The sequence below is a fragment of the Oncorhynchus keta genome, chromosome 18 (genome assembly GCF_023373465.1).
Source record: "Oncorhynchus keta strain PuntledgeMale-10-30-2019 chromosome 18, Oket_V2, whole genome shotgun sequence".
NCBI lineage: Eukaryota > Metazoa > Chordata > Actinopteri > Salmoniformes > Salmonidae > Oncorhynchus > Oncorhynchus keta.
The window spans coordinates 29,369,345-29,395,178 of NC_068438.1; the positions used below are offsets into that span (position 1 = coordinate 29,369,345).

The 25,834-nt window shown below is 42.2% G+C and overlaps 1 protein-coding gene and 1 long non-coding RNA gene across 7 annotated transcripts in view; both read left to right on the forward strand.

The window, feature by feature from the left end:
* The window catches only part of LOC118375293 (RNA-binding protein Musashi homolog 2-like), a 432,377-nt gene that overhangs the window by 362,858 nt on the left and 43,685 nt on the right, over positions 1-25,834 (forward strand). The window lies entirely within an intron of this gene.
* Positions 22,548-24,838, forward strand: LOC127908726 (uncharacterized). The gene is made up of 3 exons (XR_008068146.1): positions 22,548-22,771; positions 22,912-23,079; positions 24,271-24,838. It is a non-coding gene; the product is annotated as an uncharacterized LOC127908726 (long non-coding RNA).

Genomic DNA, 25,834 nt, shown 5'->3' on the forward strand with positions numbered 1-25,834 from the left:
ACAAATGCTCTCCATCCAACCTCACTGAGCTCGAGCTGTTTTGCAAGGAGGAATGGGAAAACATTTCAGTCTCTCGATGTGCAAAACTGATAGAGACATACCCCAAGCGATTTACAGCTGTCATCGCAGCAAAGTATTAAGTTACGGGGGCTGAATAATTTTGCACGTCCAATTTTTCAGTTTTTGATTTGTTAAAAAAGTTTGAAATATCCAATAAATGTCGTTCCACTTCATGATTGTGTCCCACTTGTTGTTGATTCTTCACAAAAAAATACAGTTTTATATCTTTATGTTTGAAGCCTGAAATGTGGCAAAAGGTCGCAAAGTTCAAGGGGGCCGAATACTTTCGCAAGGCGCTGTATTCCATTCTGTGCTAGCAAAACAGTCCTGTAGCGTAGCATCCGCGTCATCTTACCACTTCCGTACTGAGAGAGTCACGGTACATCCTACTTTAGTTTTTGCTTGTAAGCAGGAATCAGGAGGATATATTTATGGTCAGATTTGCCAAATGGAGGGTGGGGGAGAGCTTTGTATGCATCTCTGTGTGTGGAGTAAAGGTGGTCTAGAGTTGTTTTTCTCCTCTGGTTGACATGTGACATGCTGGTAAAAATGTGGTAAAACTGACTACAGTTTACCTGCATTAAAGTACCCGGCCACTAGGAGCGCTGCTTCTGGTTGAGCATTTTCTTGTTTGCTTATAGAGTTGGTTGAGTTCGGTCTTAGTGCCGGCATCGGTCTGTGGTAGTAAATAGACGGCTATGAATAATATAGATGAGATCTCTCTTGGTAGATAGTGTGGTCTACAGCTTATCATCAGGTACTCTACCTCATGCGAGCAATACCTTGAGACTTCTTTAATATTAGACATTGCGCACCAGCTGTTATTGATAAAAAGACGCGCACTCCCACCCCTCATCTTACTAGAGGTACCTTCTCTGTTCTGCCAGTGCATTGAAAATCCCTCCAGGTCTATATTATCTGTGTCGTTGTTCAGCCACGACTCAGTGAAACAGAAGATATTACAGTTCTTAATGTCCAGTTGGTAGGATAATCGTAATCGTAGGACATCAATTTTATTTTCCAATGATTGCATGTTAGCAAGTAGAATAATGGCAGTGGGAGTTTACTCAGATTCTCAAAAGGCAGTCCGATCTGCATCCTCTTTTCCTCCCTCTTTTCTTCACGCAAATGACGGGGATCTGGGCCTGTTCCTGGGAGAGCAGTATATCTTTCTCATCGAACTCGTTAAAGGAAAAAGCTTCTTCCAGGTCGTGGTGAGTCATCCCAGTTAAAATGTGTTTTTCTTTCAAAAACAAGGACATTTATAAGTGACCCCAAACCTTTGAACCGTAGTGTACATCCAGTGGCAAGAAAAAGTATGTGAACCCTTTGGAAATACCTGTATTTCTGCATAAATTGGTCATAAAATTTGATCTGATCTTCATCTAGGTCACAACAATAGACAAACACAGTCTGCTAAAACTAATAACAGACAAACAATTATATGTTTTCATGTCTTTATTGAGACACTGTGTAAACATTCACAGTGCAGGGTGGGAAAAGTATGTGAAGCCTTGGATTTAATAACTGGTTGACCCTCCTTTGGCAGCAATAACCTCAACCAAATGTTTTCTGTAGTTGCGGATCAGACCTGCATAACGGACAGGAGGAATTTTGGTCCATTCCTCTTTACAAAACTGTTTCAGTTCAGCAATATTCTTGGGATGTCTAGTGTTACCTGCTCTCTTGAGGTCATGCCACAGCATCTCAATCAGGTTGAGGTCAGGACTCTGACTGGGCCACTCCAGAAGGCGCATAACATCTTTATGTAATACATGTATCACTAGCCACTTTAAACAATGCCACTTTTATGTTTACATACCCTACATACTCATCTCATATGTATATACTGTACCTGACACCATCTACTGCATCTTGCCTATGCCGTTCTGTACCATCACTCATTCATATATCTTAATGTACATATTCTTTATCCCTTCACACTTGTGTGTATAAGGTAGTTTTTGTGAAATTGTTACGTTAGATTACTTGTTGGTTATTATTGCACTGTCGGAACTAGAAGCACAAGCATTTTGCTACACTCCCATTAACATCTGCTAACCATGTGTATGTGACCAATAAAACTTGATTTGATTTCCTTATGTTGAAGCCATTATGTTGTTGATTTACTTCTGTGTTTTTAGTCGTTGTCCTGTTGCATCACCCAACTTCTGTTGAGCTTCAATTGGCGGACAGATAGCATAACATTCTCCTGCAAAATGTCTTGATAAACTTGGGAATTCATTTTTCTGTCTGATAGCAAGCTGTCCAGGCCCTGAGGTAGCAAAGCAGCCCCATACCATGATGCTCCCGCCACCATACTTTACAATTGGCATGAGGTTTTGATGTTGCTGTGCTGTTCCTTTTTCGCAAACACATAGTGTTGTGTGTTCCTTCCAAACAACTCAACTGTAGTTTCATCTGTCCACAGAATATTTTGCCAGTAGCGCTGTGGAACATCCAGGTGCACTTTCGCGAACTTCAGACTTGCAGCATTGCAGCAATGTTTTTTTTTGTACAGCAGTGGCTTCTTCCGTGGTGTCCTCCCATGATCAACATTCTTGTTTATTGTTTTACGTATCGTAGACTGTAAGTCTTCAGCTGATACTAGGATTCTTTTTAATCTCATTCAGCATTCTGCGCTGTGCTCTTGCAGTTGTCTTTGCAGGATGACCACTCCTCGGGAGAGTAGCAACAGTGCTGAACTTTCTCCATTTATAGACAATTTGTCTTACCACGGACTGATAAGCATCAAGGCTTTTAGATATATTTTTATAACCCTTTCCAGATTTATGCAAGTCAATAATTCTTCATCTTAGGTCTTCTGAGATCTCTTTTGTTCGAGACATGGTTCACACATTAGGCAATGCTTCTTGTGAATAGCAAACTCATATTTTGTGAGTGTTTTTTATGGGGCAAGCCAGCTTTAACCAACATCTCTAATCTCATTCCAGGTTAGCTGACTCCTGACTCCAATTAGCTTTTGGAGAAGTCATTAGCCTAGGGGTTCACATACTTTTTCCAACCTACACTATGAATGTTTAAGTGATGTATTCAATATAGACAAGAAAAATACAATAATTTGTGTGTTATTAGTATAAGCACACTATGTTTGTCTATTGTTGTGAATTAAATGACGATCAGATCAAATTTGATGACCAATTTATGCAGAAATCCAGATAATTCCAAAGGGTTCACATACTTTTTCTTGCCACTGTATATACATATGAGATGAGTAATGCAAAATATGTAAACCTTATTAAAGTGACGAGTGTTCCATTATCAAAGTGGCCAGTGATGATTTCAAGTCTATGTACAGTGGGGCAAAAAAGTATTTAGTCAGCCACCAATTGTGCAAGTTCTCCCACTTAAAAAGATCAGAGAGGCCTGTAATTTTCATCATAGGTACACTTCAACTATGACAGACAAAATCCAGAAAATCACATTGTAGGATTTTTAATTAATTTATTTGCAAATTATGGTGGAAAATAAGTATTTGGTCACCTACAAACAAGCAAGAGTTCTGGCTCTCACAGACCTGTATAACTTCTTCTTTAACCTCTTGCTCCTACCTGACACGCAGGCGTCCCATCTAGACATCTGGAAATGCAAATGCGCTACGCTAAATGCTAATAGTACTAGTTAAAACTCAAACGTTCATTAAAATACACATGCAGGGTATTGAATTAAAGCTACACTCGTTGTGAATCCAGGCAACAAGTCAGATTTTGAAAATGCTTTTCGGCGAAAGCATGAGAAGCTATTATCTGATAGCATGTAACACCCCAAAAGACCCGCAGGGGACGTAAACAAAATAATTAGCATAGTCGTCGCTACACAAACCGCACAAATAAAATATAAAACATTCATTACCTTTGACCATCTTCTTTGTTGGCACTCCTAGATGTCCCATAATCACTATTGGGTCTTTTTTTGATTAAATCGGTCCATATATAGCCTAGATATCGATCTATGAAGACTGTGTGATAAACAGAAAAAAATTGCGTCTTATAACGTAACGTAATTTTTTTAATTAAAAAAGTCGACGATAAACTTTCACAAAACACTTCGAAATACTTTTGTAATGCAACTTTAGGTATTAGTAAACGTTAATAAGCGATCAAATTGATCACGAGGCGAAGTATATTCTTTAGCTGTCCGTCTGGAAATAATGTCCGGATAATCTCAACCAAAATATCCGGTCGGAGGCTTGAACAAATGGCTTGTCTCTTCTTCGTTTGACCAAGAAACAAAGCCTAGGCAAATGACAAGACTGTTGACATTGTGTGGAAGCTGTAGGTATTGCAACCTCAGCCCCATTTATTGTGGTTCGCCTTTATCAATGGGTTGAAGTGGCGGATGGATATATATTTCCATTTTCAGTGATCAGATTTTCCTGCGCTTTTCGATGAAACGCACGTTCTGTTATAGTCACAGCCATGATTTAACCAGTTTTATAAACGTTTTATAAATGTTTTATATCCACACATACTAATCATATGCATATACTATATTCCTGGCATGAGCAGCAGGGCGCTGAAATGTTGCGCGATTTTTAACAGAATGTTCGAAAAAGTAGGGGGTAGGAGTAACAGGTTAAGAGGCTCCTCTGTCCTCCACTCGTTATCTGTATTAATGGCACCTTTTTGAACTTGTTATCAGTATAAAAGACACCTGTCCACAACCTCAAACAGTCAGACTCCAAACTCCACTATGGCCAAGACCAAAAAGAGCTGTCAAAGGACACCAGAAACAAAATTGTAGACCTGCACCAGGCTGGGAAGACTGAATCTGCAATAGGTAAGCAGCTTGGTTTGAAGAAATCAACTATGGGAGCAATTATTAGGAAATGGAAGACATACAAGACCACTGATAATCTCCCTCGATCTGGGGCTCCACGCAAGATCTCACCCCGTGGGGTCAAAATGATCACAAGAACAGTGAGCAAAAATCCCAGAACCACACGGGGGGACCTAGTGAATGACCTGCAGAGAGCTGGGACCAAAGTAACAAAGCCTACCATCAGTAACACACTACGCCGCCAGGGACTCAAATCCTGCAGTGCCAGACGTGTCCCCCTGCTTAAGCCAGTACATGTCCAGGCCCGTCTAAAGTTTGCTAGAGAGCATATGGATGATCCAGAAGAAGATTGGGAGAATGTCATATGGTCAGATGAAACCAAAATATAACTTTTTGGTAAAAACTCAACTCGTCGTGTTTGGAGGACAAAGAATACTGAGTTGCATCCAAAGCACACCATACCTACTGTGAAGCATGGCGGTGGAAACATCATGCTTTGGGGCTGTTTTGCTGCAAAGGGACCAGGACGACTGATCCGTGTAAAGGAAATGACTTAAATGTAAATGTAAAGAATGAATGGGGCCATGGATCGTGAGATTTTGAGTGAAAACCTCCTTCCATTAGCAAGGGCATTGAAGATGAAACGTGGCTGGGTCTTTCATCATGACAATGATCCCAAACACACCGCCCGGGCAATGAAGGAGTGGCTTCGTAAGAAGCATTTCAAGGTCCTGGAGTGGCCTAGCCAGTCTCCAGATCTCAACCCCATAGAAAATCTTTGGAGGGAGTTGAAAGTCTGTGTTGCCCAGCAACAGCCCCAAAACATCACTGCTCTAGAGGAGAGCTGCATGGAGGAATGGGCCAAAATATGAGCAACAGTGTGTGAAAACCTTCCTGTGACATCGGGTGCTGTAGGTGTCCTGGAGGGCTGGTAGTTTGCCCCCGGTGATGCGTTGTGCAGACCTCACTAACCTCTGGAGAGCCTTGCGGTTGTGGGTGGAGCAGTTGCCGTACCAGGCGGTGACACAGCCCGACAGGATGCTCTCGATTGTGCATCTGTAAAAGTTTGTGAGTGCTTTTGGTGACAAACTGAATTTCTTCAGCCTCCTGAGGTTGAAGATGTGCTGCTGCGCCTTCTTCACCACGCTGTCTGTGTGAGTGGACCAATTCAGTTTGTCTGTGATGTGTACGCTGAGGAACTTAAAACTTACTACCCTCTCCACTACTGTTCTGTCGATGTGGATAGGGGGGTGCTTCCTCTGCTGTTTCCTGAAGTCCACGATCATCTCCTTTGTTTGAGTGTGAGGTTATTTTCCTGACACCACACTCCGAGGCCCCTCACCTCCTCCCTGTAGGCCGCCTCATCGTTGTTGGTAATCAAGCCTACCACTGTAGTGTCGTCTGCAAACTTGATGATTGAATTGGAGGCGTGCATGGCCACGCAGTCGTGCATGAACAGGGAGTACAGGAGAGGGCTCAGAACGCACCCTTGTGGGGCCCCAGTGTTGAGGATCAGAGGGGTGGAGATGTTGTTTACGTACCCTCACGACCTGGGGGCGGCCCATCAGGAAGTCCAGTACCCAGTTGCACAGGGCGGGGTCGAGACCCAGGGTCTCGAGCTTGATGATGAGTTTGGAGGGTACTATGTTGTTAAATGCTAAGCTGTAGTCGATGAACAGCATTCTCACATAGGTATTCCTCTTGTCCAGATGGGTTAGGTCAGTGTGCAGTATGGTTGCATTGAGTCGTCTGAGGACCTATTGGGGAAGTAAGCAAATTGGAGTGGGTCTAGGGTGTCACGTAGGGTGGAGGTGATATGGTCCTTGACTAGTCTCTCAAAGCACTTCATGATGACGGAAGTGAGTGCTACGGGGCGGTAATCGTTTAGCTCAGTTACCTTAGCTTTCTTGTGAACAGGAACAATGGTGACCCTCTTGAAGCACGTGGGAACAGCAGACTGGGATAAGGATTGATTGAATATGTCCGTAAACACACCAGCCAGCTGGTCTGCGCATGCTCAGAGGACGCGGCTGGGGATCTGGGCCTGCAGCCTTGCGAGGGTTAACACGTTTAAATCTTTTACTCACGTCGGCTGCAGTGAAGGAGAGTCCACAGGTTTTGGTAGCGGGCCGTGTCAGTGGCACTGTATTGTCCTCAAAGCGAGCAAAGAAGTTGTTTAGTCTGTCTGGGAGCAAGACATCCTAGTCCACGACGGGGCTGGTTTTCTTTTTGTAATCCGTGATTGACTGTAGACCCTGCCACATACCTCTTGTGTCTGAGCCGTTGAATTGCGACTCTACTTTGTCTCTATACTGATGCTTAGCTTGTTTGTTTGCCTTGCGGAGGGAATAGCTACACTGTTTGTATTCAGTCATGTTTCCGGTCACCTTGCCCTGGTTAAAAGCAGTGGTTCGCGCTTTCAGTTTTGCGCGAATGCTGCCATCAATCCACTGTTTCTGGTTTGGGAATGTTTTAATAGTTGCTGTGGGTACGACATCGCCGATGCACTTGCTAATAAACTCGCTCACCGAATCAGCGTATTCGTCAATGTTGTTTTTTGACGCAATGCGGAACATATCCCAATCCACTTGATCGAAGCAGTCTTGAAGCCTGGAATCAGATATGTCGAACCAGTGTTGAACAGACCTGTGTGCGGGAGCTTCCTGTTTTACTTTCTGTCTGTAGGCTGGAAGCAACAAAATGGAGTCGTGGTCAGCTTTTCCAAAAGTAGGGCGGGGGAGGGCCTTATTATATGCATCGCAGAAGTTAGAATAACAATGATCCAGGGTTTTACCAGCCCTGTTAGCACAATCGATATGATGATAGAATTTAGGGATTCTTGTTTTCAGATTAGCCTTGTTACAATCCCCAGCTACAATGAATGCAGCCTCAGGATATGTGGTTTCCAGTTTACATAGAGTCAAATAAAGTTTGTTCACGGCCGTCGATGTGTCTGCTTGGGGGGGTATTTGCGGCTGTGGTTATAATCGAAGAGAATTCTCTTGGTAGATAATGCGGTCGACATTTGATTGTGAGGAATTCTTAGTCAGAAGGACTTGAGTTCCTGTATGTTGTTATGATCACACCACGTCTCCTTAATCATAAGGCATACCCCCCCGCCCCTCTTCTTACCAGAAAGAAGCTTGTTTCTGTCAGTGCGATGCGTGAAGAAACCAACTGGCTGTACCGAATCCAATAGCGTGGATCTGTGGTGGTGGTTATAGAATTTAACGTCTCTTTTCTGGATTTTGATAATTAGTGGGTATCGGCCTAATTCTGCTCTGCATGCATTATTTGGTGTTCTACGTTGTACACGGAGGATATTTTTGCCCAATTCTGCGTGCAGAGTCTCAATTTGGTGTTTGTCCCATTTTATGAAGTCTTGGTTGGTGAGCGGACCCCAGACCTCACAACCATAAAGGGCAATGGGCTCTATGACTGATTCAAGTATTTTTAGCCAAATCCTAATTGGTATGTTGAAATTTATGTTCCTTTTGATGGCATAGAATGCCCTTCTTGCCTTGTCTCTCAGATCGTTCACTGCTTTGTGGAAGTTACCTGTGGCGCTGATGTTTAGGCCAAGGTATGTATAGTTTTTTGTGTGCTCTAGGGCAACAGTGTCTAGATGGAATTTGTATTTGTGGTCCTGGTGACTGGACCTTTTTTGGAACACCATTATTTTGGTCTTACTGAGATTTACTGTCAGGGCCCAGGTCTGACAGAATCTGTGCATAAGATCTAGGTGCTGCTGTAGGTCCTCCTTGGTTGGTGACAGAAGCACCAGATCATCAGCAAACAGCAGACATTTGACTTCGGATTCTAGTAGGGTGAGGCCGGGTGCTGCAGACTTTTCTAGTGCCCGCGCCAATTCGTTGATATATATGTTGAAGAGGGTGGGGCTTAAGCTGCATCTCTGTCTCACCCCACGACCCTGTGTGAAGAAATGTGTGTTTTTTGCCAATTTTAACTGCACACTTGTTGTTTGTGTACATGGATTTTATAATGTTGTATGTTTTACCCCCAACACCACTTTCCATCAGTTTGTAGAGCAAACCCTCATGCCAAATTGAGTCGAAGGCTTTTTTGAAATCAACAAAGCATGAGAAGACTTTGCCTTTGTTTTGGTTTGTTTGGTTGTCAATTAGGGTGTGCAGGGTGAATACATGGTCTGTTGTACGGTAATTTGGTAAAAAGCCAATTTGACATTTTCCCAGTACACATTGAGGAAATGTACGAGTCTGCTGTTAATGCAGAGGATTTTCCCAAGGTTACTGTTGACGCATATTCCACGGTAGTTATTGGGGTCAAATTTGTCTCCACTTTTGTGGATTGGGGTGATCAGTCCTTGGTTCCAAATATTGGGGAAGATGCCAGAGCTAAGGATGACCTCTCTCTCTCTCTCTCTCTCTCTCTCTCTCTCTCTCTCTCTCTCTCTCTCTCTCTCTCTCTCTCTCTCTCTCTCTCTCTCTCTCTCTCTCTCTCTCTCTCTCTCTCTCTCTCTCTCTCTCTCTCTCTCTCTCTCTCTCTCTCTCTCTCTAATAATATGCCATTTAGCAGACGCTTTTATCCAAAGCGACTTACAGTCATGTGTGCATACATTCTACGTATGGGTGGTCCCGGGAATCGAACCCACTACCCTGGCGTTACAAGCGCCATGCTCTACCAACTGAGCTACAGAAGGACCAGGTCTGAAGGCACTCTCTCTCTCTCTCTCTCTCTCGCACGCGCACACACACAAACACACACACACACACACACACACACACACACACACACACACACACACACACACACACACACACACACACACACACACACACACACACACACACACTACTATGTCTATTCTTGTGAGCATTTTTGGCACTAAAAAGTAGAGAAAAACATGTACACACACACACCAAGGACAAAGGTGGAGGGTGAGAAGCAGAGGGGGAGGGTAAGGAAGATGGGAAAGGAAGAAGGAACGACATAGAGAAGAAGACAGTGATAGCTTTCAGACCCATGTCTTTATCATCCCAGCGAGCCCCTACTGTGCCCCTTCTGTAATGTCGTTCCCCCTGTCGTCTCGCCCTGCTAGCTGGTAATTGCCCTCATTGTGAAGGCAGCGCTCTGAAATGCCCAGGAGCTTCGGGACAAGGGCCGTCATCACCCCAACACACCCCAGGTGTCATCCCCGTCGCCCATGTGACGGCACTGAGCTGCCTAATTGCATGTTACACCTGGCTTGTCACCTCTGAGGCAGGCGGGTAGAGGGGAGAGGAAAGGAGGGGAGGGCTGTCAATGAGGCAAAGCTTCACATGCAGAAGGACAGGGGACCAGAGACCAAGTGCAGGCCCGTCATCTCCATTTCAATGACCCAGGCCTGACTTACACAGTTGTCAGTGGTTTTCTGACATTCTTCCAATATGCAGCCTACATTTTCCAGTTATGATGAAGACTTGTTGCAGATGCAAATATATTTACATGTTGATAAAGTACTATAGTACACAAAGACAGTAATATACTTAGTCTTTTTGGGAGCCTGTTTGGATTCAAGTGCAGAGTGCTTTAGTGAGGATTCTGCCCCTCCCAACCTCTCCATACCTGCTGCATTTCATCCTATTCCTCCATTAGTTCAAAGGCCGTGTGATGTTTCTTCAAACCTGCAGGGAGATAGTGGTGGGTTGTGCTCTCGAAGCACAGCTCGTCTGTCTGATGGAGAGTGCGGAGTAGAGGCCCCCTGTTCTGTTTTGATCTACACAGTGGACAGTGCTCTTTAGTATGTGGAGTGGATGTGCCAATTGGGGCCTGCTATGCCTTAGTGCCTTCAGAAATAGCTGGATCCAGAGTCATCTGAAATATCCCTGGTGTGTATATACAGTATAATGCGTTTTAGTGCCTGGCTTGTTTTTTTCTCTCTCTCATATCTGTCCAAAAGCATAAGAAATTGCAATGGTACTTTTGTTAAAACAGAGATAACTTTGTGGTAGAGATATACACACCACACCAGGCCTGAAATCCTTCTCTCCCTGAAAGCCATTTTTATCAGGAGATGCTATTTGCTCTCCAGCACTGTCCCCATTTTAATAATAGCAGAGGATAAGTAAGCCATTTGAGTAGGGATGTACTAGCTGGCTCTCCCTCAGTGCTAACAATGTTATACTAACACTGGGGAATCATAACAGTCACATAATACATTATATACTAACACTGGGGAATTATAACAGTCACATAATACATTATATATTAACACTGGGGAATCATAACAGTCACATAATACATTATATACTAACACTGGGGAATTATAACAGTCACATAATACATTATATATTAACACTGGGGAATCATAACAGTCACATAATACATTATATATTAACACTTGGGAATCATAACAGTCACATAATACATTATATATTAACACTGGGGAATCATAACAGTCACATAATACATTATATATTAACACTGGGGAATTATAACAGTCACATACTACATTATATATTAACACTGGGGAATCATAACAGTCACATAATACATTATATACTAACACTGGGGAATTATAACAGTCACATAATACATTATATACTAACACTGGGGAATCATAACAGTCACAAAATACATTATATATTAACACTGGGGAATCATAACAGTCACATAATACATTATATACTAACACTGGGGAATCATAACAGTCACATAATACATTATATATTAACACTGGGGAATCATAACAGTCACATAATACATTATATATTAACACTGGGAATCATAACAGAATACATTATATATTAACACTGGGGAAACAGTCACATAATACATTATATACTAACACTGGGGAATCATAACAGTCACATAATACATTATATATTAACACTGGGGAATCATAACAGTCACATAATACATTATATATTAACACTGGGGAATCATAACAGTCACATAATACATTATATATTAACACTGGGGAATCATAACAGTCACATAATACATTATATATTAACACTGGGGAATTATAATAGTCACATAATACATTATATATTAACACTGGGGAATTATAATAGTCACATAATACATTATATATTAACACTGGGGAATCATAATAGTCACATAATACATTATATATTAACACTGGGGAATTATAATAGTCACATAATACATTATATATTAACACTGGGGAATTATAACAGTCACATAATACATTATATACTAACACTGGGGAATCATAACAGTCACATAATACATTATATATTAACACTGGGGAATCATAACAGTCACATAATACATTATATATTAACACTGGGGAATCATAACAGTCACAAAATACATTATATATTAACACTGGGGAATCATAACAGTCACATAATACATTATATACTAACACTGGGGAATCATAACAGTCACATAATACATTATATACTAACACTGGGGAATCATAACAGTCACATAATACATTATATATTAACACTGGGGAATCATAACAGTCACAAAATACATTATATACTAACACTGGGGAATTATAACAGTCACATAATACATTATATACTAACACTGGGGAATCATAACAGTCACATAATACATTATATATTAACACTGGGGAATCATAACAGTCACATAATACATTATATACTAACACTGGGGAATCATAACAGTCACATAATACATTATATATTAACACTGGGGAATTATAATAGTCACATAATACATTATATATTAACACTGGGAATTATAATAGTCATAATACATTATATATTAACACAGTCACATAATACATTATATATTAACACTGGGGAATCATAATAGTCACATAATACATTATATATTAACACTGGGGAATTATAATAGTCACATAATACATTATATATTAACACTGGGGAATTATAACAGTCACATAATACATTATATACTAACACTGGGGAATCATAACAGTCACATAATACATTATATATTAACACTGGGGAATCATAACAGTCACATAATACATTATATACTAACACTGGGGAATCATAACAGTCACATAATACATTATATACTAACACTGGGGAATCATAACAGTCACAAGATACATTATATATTAACACTGGGGAATCATAACAGTCACATAATACATTATATACTAACACTGGGGAATCATAACAGTCACATAATACATTATATACTAACACTGGGGAATCATAACAGTCACATAATACATTATATACTAACACTGGGGAATCATAACAGTCACATAATACATTATATACTAACACTGGGGAATCATAACAGTCACATAATACATTATATACTAACACTGGGGAATTATAATAGTCACATAATACATTATATATTAACACTGGGGAATCATAACAGTCACATAATACATTATATATTAACACTGGGGAATCATAACAGTCACATAATACATTATATATTAACACTGGGGAATCATAACAGTCACATAATACATTATATATTAACACTGGGGAATTATAATAGTCACATAATACATTATATACTAACACTGGGGAATTATAATAGTCACATAATACATTATATATTAACACTGGGGAATCATAACAGTCACATAATACATTATATATTAACACTGGGGAATCATAACAGTCACAAAATACATTATATATTAACACTGGGGAATCATAATAGTCACATAATACATTATATATTAACACTGGGGAATCATAACAGTCACATAATACATTATATATTAACACTGGGGAATCATAACAGTCACATAATACATTATATACTAACACTGGGGAATCATAACAGTCACATAATACATTATATATTAACACTGGGGAATCATAACAGTCACATAATACATTATATATTAACACTGGGGAATCATAACAGTCACATAATACATTATATATTAACACTGTGGAATCATAACAGTCACATAATACATTATATATTAACACTGGGGAATCATAACAGTCACATAATACATTATATATTAACACTGGGGAATCATAACAGTCACATAATACATTATATACTAACACTGGGGAATCATAACAGTCACATAATACATTATATATTAACACTGGGGAATCATAACAGTCACAAAATACATTATATATTAACACTGGGGAATCATAACAGTCACATAATACATTATATATTAACACTGGGGAATCATAACAGTCACATAATACATTATATATTAACACTGGGGAATCATAACAGTCACAAAATACATTATATATTAACACTGGGGAATTATAACAGTCACATAATACATTATATATTAACACTGGGGAATCATAACAGTCACATAATACATTATATATTAACACTGGGGAATCATAACAGTCACATAATACATTATATACTAACACTGGGGAATCATAACAGTCACATAATACATTATATACTAACACTGGGGAATCATAACAGTCACATAATACATTATATATTAACACTGGGGAATCATAACAGTCACATAATACATTATATACTAACACTGGGGAATCACAACAGTCACATAATACATTATATATTAACACTGGGGAATCATAACAGTCACATAATACATTATATACTAACACTGGGGAATCATAACAGTCACAAGATACATTATATACTAACACTGGGGAATCATAACAGTCACATAATACATTATATACTATCACTGGGGAATCATAACAGTCACATAATACATTATATACTAACACTGGGGAATCATAACAGTCACATAATACATTATATATTAACACTGGGTAATCATAACAGTCACATAATACATTATATATTAACACTTGGGAATCATAACAGTCACATAATACATTATATATTAACACTGGGGAATCATAACAGTCACATAATACATTATATATTAACACTGGGGAATCATAACAGTCACATAATACATTATATATTAACACTGGGGAATCATAACAGTCACATAATACATTATATACTAACACTGGGGAATCATAACAGTCACATAATACATTATATACTAACACTGGGGAATTATAATAGTCACATAATACATTATATATTAACACTGGGGAATCATAACAGTCACATAATACATTATATATTAACACTGGAGAATCATAACAGTCACATAATACATTATATATTAACACTGGGGAATCATAACAGTCACATAATACATTATATACTAACACTGGGGAATCATAACAGTCACATAATACATTATATATTAACACTGGGGAATCATAACAGTCACATAATACATTATATATTAACACTGGGGAATCATAACAGTCACATAATACATTATATATTAACACTGGGGAATTATAATAGTCACATAATACATTATATATTAACACTGGGGAATTATAATAGTCACATAATACATGATATACTAACACTGGGGAATCATAACAGTCACATAATACATTATATACTAACACTGGGGAATCATAACAGTCACATAATACATTATATATTAACACTGGGGAATCATAACAGTCACATAATACATTATATATTAACACTGGGGAATCATAACAGTCACATAATACATTATATATTAACACTGGGGAATTATAATAGTCACATAATACATTATATACTAACACTGGGGAATCATAACAGTCACATAATACATTATATATTAACACTGGGGAATTATAATAGTCACATAATACATTATATATTAACACTTGGGAATCATAACAGTCACATAATACATTATATATTAACACTGGGGAATCATAACAGTCACAAAATACATTATATACTAACACTGGGGAATCATAACAGTCACATAATACATTATATACTAACACTGGGGAATTATAACAGTCACATAATACATTATATACTAACACTGGGGAATCATAACAGTCACATAATACATTATATATTAACACTGGGGAATTATAACAGTCACATAATACATTATATATTAACACTTGGGAATCATAACAGTCACATAATACATTATATATTAACACTGGGGAATTATAATAGTCACATAATACATTATATATTAACACTGGGGAATCATAACAGTCACATAATACATTATATACTAACACTGGGGAATTATAACAGTCACATAATACATTATATACTAACACTGGGGAATCATAACAGTCACATAATACATTATATATTAACACTGGGGAATTATAACAGTCACATAATACATTATATACTAACACTGGGGAATCATAACAGTCACATAATACATTATATATTAACACTGGGGAATTATAACAGTCACATAATACATTATATATTAACACTGGGGAATTATAATAGTCACATAATACATTATATATTAACACTGGGGAATTATAATAGTCACATAATACATTATATATTAACACTGGGGAATCATAACAGTCACATAATACATTATATATTAACACTGGGGAATCATAACAGTCACATAATACATTATATATTAACACTGGGGAATTATAATAGTCACATAATACATTATATATTAACACTGGGGAATTATAATAGTCACATAATACATTATATATTAACACTGGGGAATCATAACAGTCACATAATACATTATATACTAACACTGGGGAATCATAACAGTCACATAATACATTATATACTAACACTGGGGAATCATAACAGTCACATAATACATTATATATTAACACTGGGGAATCATAACAGTCACATAATACATTATATACTAACACTGGGGAATTATAACAGTCACATAATACATTATATATTAACACTGGGGAATTATAACAGTCACATAATACATTATATATTAACACTGGGGAATTATAATAGTCACATAATACATTATATATTAACACTGGGGAATTATAATAGTCACATAATACATTATATATTAACACTGGGGAATCATAACAGTCACATAATACATTATATACTAACACTGGGGAATCATAACAGTTAATACTATTCTTCCTGTCCTCCTCCTCTAGGTGCTTGACTCTATGTTCTTCTGAGAGCAGTGGAGACAGACAGAAGTTATCTGGGGGTGTTACATGATACAACTATACATCCCTTTATGACTTTAAACTCAGAATTCTCAGCCTTAATATACACATATGCGGTTCATCACACATTCATTCCCTGCTATTTCACACATCTGAATGGGCTGAAGAGCATTTTTGTCAGTCGTTTCTTCTTCTCTGTCAATGCAGACACATTAAGGCTCTGGATAGTAGTGAGGTAGTTAGGCTGCAGTACTATGGCTGAATGGTGTTTGTGGCTCAGAGTCAGTCAGTCTTCCCCTGAGCTTGGTGCTTCCAGTATTCAGACTGAGCCATGCCTTTGATAAGCGTTGCACACAGAGGTCTTCTTTGTAAGCATATGCAGCAGCAGCGCTAGTAAGAGAGAGCTTTCCGTTCTGTCGGACAATGACACACACGCAGACACACACACACACACACACACACACACACACACACACACACACACACACACACACACACACACACACACACACACACACACACACACACACACACACACACACACGTACACACGTACACACACGTACACACACACACACGGTCACATACACACAGAGGAGAAGGACTCACCGTGCGATGAACAGATGCCAATGGAGATTGTGCTCTTTTCATATTATACACTCTCTCCTCCATTGCTTATTTTAACACAAGTCAACCTTTTTTTCAGCGAGTGCTTTCCTTTCTGTAAGCTTTAGAAAGCCTTACTGGATTACTGACAAGGCTGCCTTGTGAGTCACAAGGGAAAACCAAACACATTGCAAAACCCGACTCATTTCTGCCACAGCATGTCAACCCTACTGCATGTCAGTGTTTATTACAGGAATGGGGTTTCTGTATTTATCACCTAATATTGCTGTGGGAGCTGAAGCAACACACAGAGAAAGCTCTTTACATTGGGAACCTGTCACCTCTCAAGGTTTTGTGGTCACTTTATATTCTGCCTGAAGTAAGGGAAGGAGAAGAGGTGAAAAGATGATAGTGGCAGAGAGGATGGAGAAAAGGGGAATGAGTGGTATACTGTATGTGTGTATATGGAAGGAGACAGAGAGGGTGAGGAGGAGAAGGTAAGGGCTATTGGGGAGAGGAAAGGAGACAGAGAGGGTGAGGAGGAGAGGGTAAGGGCTATTGGAGTGAGGAAAGGAGACAGAGAGGGTGAGGAGGAGAGGGTAAGGGCTATTGGAGTGAGGAAAGGAGGCAGAGAGGGTGATGAGCAGAGGGTAAGGGTTATTGGGGAGAGGAAAGGAGACAGAGAGGGTGAGGAGCAGAGGGTAAGGGCTATTGGGGAGAGGAAAGGAGGCAGAGAGGGTGAGGAGCAGAGGGTAAGGGCTATTGGGGAGAGGAAAGGAGGCAGAGAGGGTGAGGAGCAGAGGGTAAGGGCTATTGGGGAGAGGAAAGGAGACCGAGAGGGTGAGGAGCAGAGGGTAAGGGCTATTGGGGAGAGGAAAGGAGACCGAGAGGGTGAGGAGCAGAGGGTAAGGGCTATTGGGGAGAGGAAAGGAGACAGAGAGGGTGAGGAGCAGAGGGTAAGGGCTATTGGGGAGAGGAAAGGAGACAGAGAGCGTGAGGAGCAGAGGGTAAGGGCTATTGGGGAGAGGAAAGGAGACAGAGAGGGTGAGGAGCAGAGGGTAAGGGTTATTGGAGTGAGGAAAGGAGACAGAGAGGGTGAGGAGCAGAGGGTAAGGGCTATTGGAGTGAGGAAAGGAGACAGAGAGGGTGAGGAGCAGAGGGTAAGGGTTATTGGGGAGAGGAAAGGAGACAGAGAGGGTGAGGAGCAGAGGGTAAGGGCTATTGGAGTGAGGAAAGGAGACAGAGAGGGTGAGGAGCAGAGGGTAAGGGTTATTGGGGAGAGGAAAGGAGACAGAGAGGGTGAGGAGCAGAGGTTAAGGGCTATTGGGGAGAGGAAAGGAGACAGAGAGGGTGAGGAGGAGAAGGTAAGGGTTATTGGAGTGAGGAAAGGAGACAGAGAGGGTGAGGAGCAGAGGGTAAGGGCTATTGGAGTGAGGAAAGGAGACAGAGAGGGTGAGGAGCAGAGGGTAAGGGCTATTGGGGAGAGGGTGAGGAGCAGAGGTTAAGGGCTATTGGGGAGAGGAAAGGAGACAGAGAGGGTGAGGAGGAGAAGGTAAGGGTTATTGGAGTGAGGAAAGGAGACAGAGAGGGTGAGGAGCAGAGGGTAAGGGCTATTGGAGTGAGGAAAGGAGACAGAGAGGGTGAGGAGCAGAGGGTAAGGGTTATTGGGGAGAGGAAAGGAGACAGAGAGGGTGAGAAGCAGAGGGTAAGGGCTATTTGGGAGAGGAAAGGAGTCAGAGAGGGTGATGAGCAGAGGGTAAGGGCTATTGGGGAGAGGAAAGGAGACAGAGAGGGTGATGAGCAGAGGGTAAGGGCTATTGGGGAGAGGAAAGGAGACAGAGAGGGTGAGGAGGAGAAGGTAAGGGCTATTGGGGAGAGGAAAGGAGACAGAGAGGGTGAGGAGCAGAGGGTAAGGGCTATTGGGGAGAGGAAAGGAGACAGAGAGGGTGAGGAGCAGAGGGTAAGGGCTATTGGGGAGAGGAAAGGAGACAGAGAGGGTAAGGGCTATTGGAGTGAGGGTGAGGAGCAGAGGGTAAGGGTTATTGGGGAGAGGGTGAGGAGCAGAGGGTAAGGGTTATTGGGGAGAGGAAAGGAGACAGAGAGGGTGAGGAGCAGAGGGTAAGGGCTATTGGGGAGAGGGTGAGGAGCAGAGGGTAAGGGTTATTGGGGAGAGGGTGAGGAGCAGAGGGTAAGGGCTATTGGGGAGAGGAAAGGAGACAGAGAGGGTGATGAGCAGAGGGTAAGGGCTATTGGAGTGAGGAAAGGAGACAGAGAGGGTGAGGAGCAGAGGGTAAGGGCTATTGGAGTGAGGGTGAGGAGCAGAGGGTAGGGGCTATTGGAGTGAGGGTGAGGAGCAGAGGGTAAGGGTTATTGGGGAGAGGAAAGGAGACAGAGAGTGTGAGGAGCAGAGGGTAAGGGCTATTGGAGAGAGGAAAGGAGACAGAGAGGGAGAAGAGCAGAGGGTAAGGGCTATTGGGGAGAGGAAAGGAGACAGAGAGGTTGAGGAGCAGAGGGTAAGGGTTATTGGGGAGAGGAAAGGAGACAGATAGGGTAAGGGCTATTGGAGAGAGGAAAGGAGACAAGTGTGCAAAGACGTGAGGGGTGCAATGATAGATAGTGACCTCGAGCTGAAGTCGTTAAGGAAGGATGGAAGGTTAGATAAGGTTCTTGGGGTCCACAGATGGTAGGAAGAACTAAAGCAGACTCGTCCTTTGAACAGTGGTTTGCAAAAAAAATACAATTAAAAATTATATATATATATATATCTGACCGACCTCATGCTTTTACAGTATACTAGCTCCCTAGACATACACAACACCCCCCTCTCAACCAGGGCACGATTGGTGGCCCAGGGGTACCTACCTGCAGGGAGCACCCCAAACCAAATAACATCTCATTTAGAAAAGCAGCTCGTTTTCTGGAGGTCGGGGGCCCCGGGGCACGTGCCCTGTGCACCAGTTCCGTAAATCGTAAATTCGGCCCTGCTCTCAACATGCCCCCCAGCTACATGGCTAGACAGCTGTTATGGCTAGACAGCTGTTACTGTTACTTAGTTTGGTAACAACCAATGGAACATAGTTCAGCCTGCGGATGATGCCCCAGAACTCCTTGTTACAGAGAACTGCCATGCTGTCATAGTTTAAAATCTATTCTAAATCACAATTGTCTGGCCTCCATCTCTCTTTCACTCTCTCTCCCTCACAGCCCTCCCTCCCTCACAGCCCTCCCTCCCTCACAGCCCTGGTTTGGTTTTAGTCGTCAGGAAGAATAAACTCAGACATACTGTGTGCACAGGACTCAATGGTCTCTGCAGTGCTGGCCCATTCATTCTTATTTGGGCTGCAGGAGCCCCACATATCTCTGTCTGCTGTTCAGGGTAAGAGAAGGTGTCTGCTGTTCAGGGAAAGAGATGGAGTCTGCTGTTCAGGGAAAGAGAGAAGGTGTCTGCTGTTCAGGGAAAGAGATGGTGTCTGCTGTTCAGGGAAAGAGATGGTGTCTGCTGTTCAGGGAAAGAGATGGTGTCTGCTGTTCAGGGTAAGAGAAGGTGTCTGCTGTTCAGGGAAAGAGATGGTGTCTGCTGTTCAGGGAAAGAGAGAAGGTGTCTGCTGTTCAGGGTAAGAGAGAAGGTGTCTGCTGTACAGGGAAAGAGAGAAGGTGTCTGCTGTACAGGGAAAGAGAGAAGGTGTCTGCTCTACATGGAAAGAGAGAAGGTGTCTGCTGTACAGGGAAAGAGAGAAGGTGTCTGCTCTACATGGAAAGAGAGAAGGTGTCTGCTGTACAGGGAAAGAGAGAAGGTGTCTGCTGTTCAGGGTAAGAGAGAAGGTGTCTGCTGTACAGGGAAAGAGAGAAGGTGTCTGCTGTACAGGGAAAGAGAGAAGGTGTCTGCTGTTCAGGGTAAGAGAGAAGGTGTCTGCTGTACAGGGAAAGAGAGAAGGTGTCTGCTGTTCAGGGTAAGAGAGAAGGTGTCTGCTGTACAGGGAAAGAGAGAAGGTGTCTGCTGTACAGGGAAAGAGGGAAGGTGTCTGCTGTACAGGGAAAGAGAGAAGGTGTCTGCTGTTCAGGGAAAGAGAGAAGGTGTCTGCTGTTCAGGGAAAGAGAGAAGGTGTCTGCTGTACAGGGAAAGAGAGAAGGTGTCTGCTGTACAGGGAAAGAGAGAAGGTGTCTGCTCTACATGGAAAGAGAGAAAGTGTCTGCTGTACAGGGAAAGAGAGAAGGTGTCTGCTCTACATGGAAAGAGAGAAGGTGTCTGCTTTACAGGGAAAGAGAGAAGGTGTCTGCTGTTCAGGGAAAGATAGAAGGTGTCTGCTGTACAGGGAAAGAGAGAAGGTGTCTGCTGTTCAGGGAAAGAGAGAAGGTGTCTGCTGTTCAGGGAAGGAGAGAAGGTGTCTGCTGTTCAGGGAAAGAGAGAAGGTGTCTGCTGTTCAGGGAAAGAGAGAAGGTGTCTGCTGTACAGGGAAAGAGAGAAGGTGTCTGCTGTTCAGGGAAAGAGAGAAGGTGTCTGCTGCTCAGGGAAATAGAGAAGGTGTCTGCTGTTCAGGGAAAGAGAGAAGGTGTCTGCTGTACAGGGAAAGGGAGAGGGTGTGTGCTGTACAGGGAAAGAGAGGGAGTGTCTGCTGTAAAGGGAAAGAGAGAAGGTGTCTGCTGTTCAGGGAAAGAGAGAAGGTGTCTGCTGTACAGGGAAAGAGAGAAGGTGTCTGCTGTACAGGGAAAGAGAGAAGGTGTCTGCTGTATAGGGAAAGAGAGTTCAGGGAAAGAGAGAAGGTGTCTGCTGTTCAGGGTAAGAGAGAAGGTGTCTGCTGTACAGGGAAAGAGAGAAGGTGTCTGCTCTACATGGAAAGAGAGGAGGTGTCTGCTGTTCAGGGTAAGAGATGGTGTCTGCTGTTCAGGGAAAGAGAGAAGGTGTCTGCTGTTCAGGGTAAGAGAGAAGGTGTCTGCTGTACAGGGAAAGAGAGAAGGTGTCTGCTGTACAGGGAAAGAGAGAAGGTGTCTGCTGTTCAGGGTAAGAGAGAAGGTGTCTGCTGTACAGGGAAAGAGAGAAGGTGTCTGCTGTACAGGGGAAAGAGAAAGAGAAGGTGTCTGCTCTACATGGAAAGAGAGAAGGTGTCTGCTGTACAGGGAAAGAGAGAAGGTGTCTGCTCTACATGGAAAGAGAGAAGGTGTCTGCTGTACAGGGAAAGAGAGAAGGTGTCTGCTGTTCAGGGAAAGAGAGAAGATGTCTGCTGTTCAGGGAAAGAGAGAAGGTGTCTGCTGTACAGGGAAAGAGAGAAGGTGTCTGCTGTACAGGGAAAGAGAGAAGGTGTCTGCTCTACATGGAAAGAGAGAAGGTGTCTGCTGTACAGGGAAAGAGAGAAGGTGTCTGCTCTACATGGAAAGAGAGAAGGTGTCTGCTGTACAGGGAAAGAGAGAAGGTGTCTGCTGTTCAGGGAAAGAGAGAAGGTGTCTGCTGTTCAGGGTAAGAGAGAAGGTGTCTGCTGTACAGGGAAAGAGAGAAGGTGTCTGCTGTACAGGGAAAGAGAGAAGGTGTCTGCTGTTCAGGGAAAGAGAGAAGGTGTCTGCTGTTCAGGGTAAGAGAGAAGGTGTCTGCTGTACAGGGAAAGAGAGAAGGTGTCTGCTGTACAGGGAAAGAGAGAAGGTGTCTGCTCTACATGGAAAGAGAGAAGGTGTCTGCTGTACAGGGAAAGAGAGAAGGTGTCTGCTCTACATGGAAAGAGAGAAGGTGTCTGCTGTACAGGGAAAGAGAGAAAGGTGTGTCTGCTGTTCAGGGTAAGAGAGAAGGTGTCTGCTGTACAGGGAAAGAGAGAAGGTGTCTGCTGTACAGGGAAAGAGAGAAGGTGTCTGCTGTTCAGGGTAAGAGAGAAGGTGTCTGCTGTACAGGGAAAGAGAGAAGGTGTCTGCTGTTCAGGGAAAGAGAGAAGGTGTCTGCTGTACAGGGAAAGAGAGAAGGTGTCTGCTGTACAGGGAAAGAGGGAAGGTGTCTGCTGTACAGGGAAAGAGAGAAGGTGTCTGCTGTTCAGGGAAAGAGAGAAGGTGTCTGCTGTTCAGGGAAAGAGAGAAGGTGTCTGCTGTACAGGGAAAGAGAGAAGGTGTCTGCTGTACAGGGAAAGAGAGAAGGTGTCTGCTCTACATGGAAAGAGAGAAAGTGTCTGCTGTACAGGGAAAGAGAGAAGGTGTCTGCTCTACATGGAAAGAGAGAAGGTGTCTGCTTTACAGGGAAAGAGAGAAGGTGTCTGCTGTTCAGGGAAAGATAGAAGGTGTCTGCTGTACAGGGAAAGAGAGAAGGTGTCTGCTGTTCAGGGAAAGAGAGAAGGTGTCTGCTGTTCAGGGAAAGAGAGAAGGTGTCTGCTGTACAGGGAAAGAGAGAAGGTGTCTGCTGTTCAGGGAAAGAGAGAAGGTGTCTGCTGTACAGGGAAAGAGAGAAGGTGTCTGCTGTTCAGGGAAAGAGAGAAGGTGTCTGCTGTTCAGGGAAAGAGAGAAGGTGTCTGCTGTACAGGGAAAGAGAGAAAGGTGTCTGCTGTACAGGGAAAGGAGAGGGTGTCTGCTGTACAGGGAAAGAGAGAAGTGTCTGCTGTAAAGGGAAAGAGAGAAGGTGTCTGCTGTTCAGGGAAAGAGAGAAGGTGTCTGCTGTACAGGGAAAGAGAGAAGGTGTCTGCTGTACAGGGAAAGAGAGAAGGTGTCTGCTGTATAGGGAAAGAGAGTTCAGGGAAAGAGAGAAGGTGTCTGCTGTTCAGGGTAAGAGAGAAGGTGTCTGCTGTACAGGGAAAGAGAGAAGGTGTCTGCTCTACATGGAAAGAGAGGAGGTGTCTGCTGTTCAGGGTAAGAGATGGTGTCTGCTGTTCAGGGAAAGAGAGAAGGTGTCTGCTGTTCAGGGTAAGAGAGAAGGTGTCTGCTGTACAGGGAAAGAGAGAAGGTGTCTGCTGTACAGGGAAAGAGAGAAGGTGTCTGCTGTTCAGGGTAAGAGAGAAGGTGTCTGCTGTACAGGGAAAGAGAGAAGGTGTCTGCTGTACAGGGAAAGAGAGAAGGTGTCTGCTCTACATGGAAAGAGAGAAGGTGTCTGCTGTACAGGGAAAGAGAGAAGGTGTCTGCTCTACATGGAAAGAGAGAAGGTGTCTGCTGTACAGGGAAAGAGAGAAGATGTCTGCTGTTCAGGGAAAGAGAGAAGGTGTCTGATGTTCAGGGAAAGAGAGAAGGTGTCTGCTGCTCAGGGAAATAGAGAAGGTGTCTGCTGTTCAGGGAAAGAGAGAAGGTGTCTGCTGTACAGGGAAAGGGAGAGGGTGTGTGCTGTACAGGGAAAGAGAGAGAGTGTCTGCTGTACAGGGAAAGAGAGAAGGTGTCTGCTGTTCAGGGAAAGAGAGAAGGTGTCTGCTGTACAGGGAAAGAGAGAAGGTGTCTGCTGTACAGGGAAAGAGAGAAGGTGTCTGCTGTATAGGGAAAGAGAGTTCAGGGAAAGAGAGAAGGTGTCTGCTGTTCAGGGTAAGAGAGAAGGTGTCTGCTCTACATGGAAAGAGAGAAGGTGTCTGCTGTTCAGGGAAAGAGAGACGGTGTCTGCTGTTCAGGGTAAGAGAGAAGGTGTCTGCTGTACAGGGTAAGAGAGAAGGTGTCTGCTGTACAGGGAAAGAGAGTTCAGGGAAAGAGAGATGTCTGCTGTACAGGGAAAGAGAGAAGGTGTCTGCTGTTCAGGGAAAGAGAGAAGGTGTCTGCTGTACAGGGAAAGAGTGAAGGTGTCTGCTGTACAGGGAAAGAGAGAATGTGTCTGCTGTTCAGGGATAGAGATAAGGTGTCTGCTGTACAGGGAAAGAGTGAAGGTGTCTGCTGTACAGGGAAAGAGATAAGGTGTCTGTTGTACAGGGAAAGAGAGAAGGTGTATGAGAGAGAGAGAGATGGAGAGAAACTACTAGCTAAATAAATAGAAACCTGCAGAAACTACCAGCTAAATATATAGAAACCTGCAGAAACTACCAGCTAAATATATAGAAATCTGCAGAAACTACCAGCTAAATATATAGAAATCTGCAGAAACTACCAGCTAAATATATAGAAATCTGCAGAAACTACCAGCTAAATATATAGAAACCTGCAGAAACTACCAGCTAAATATATAGAAACCTGCAGAAACTACCAGCTAAATATATAGAAATCTGCAGAAACTACCAGCTAAATATATAGAAACCTGCAGAAACTACCAGCTAAATATATAGAAATCTGCAGAAACTACCAGCTAAATATATAGAAATCTGCAGAAACTACCAGCTAAATATATAGAAACCTGCAGAAACTACCAGCTAAATATATAGAAACCTGCAGAAACTACCAGCTAAATATATAGAAACCTGCAGAAACTACCAGCTAAATATATAGAAACCTGCAGAAACTACCAGCTAAATATATAGAAACCTGCAGAAACTACCAGCTAAATATATAGAAATCTGCAGAAACTACCAGCTAAATATATAGAAATCTGCAGAAACTACCAT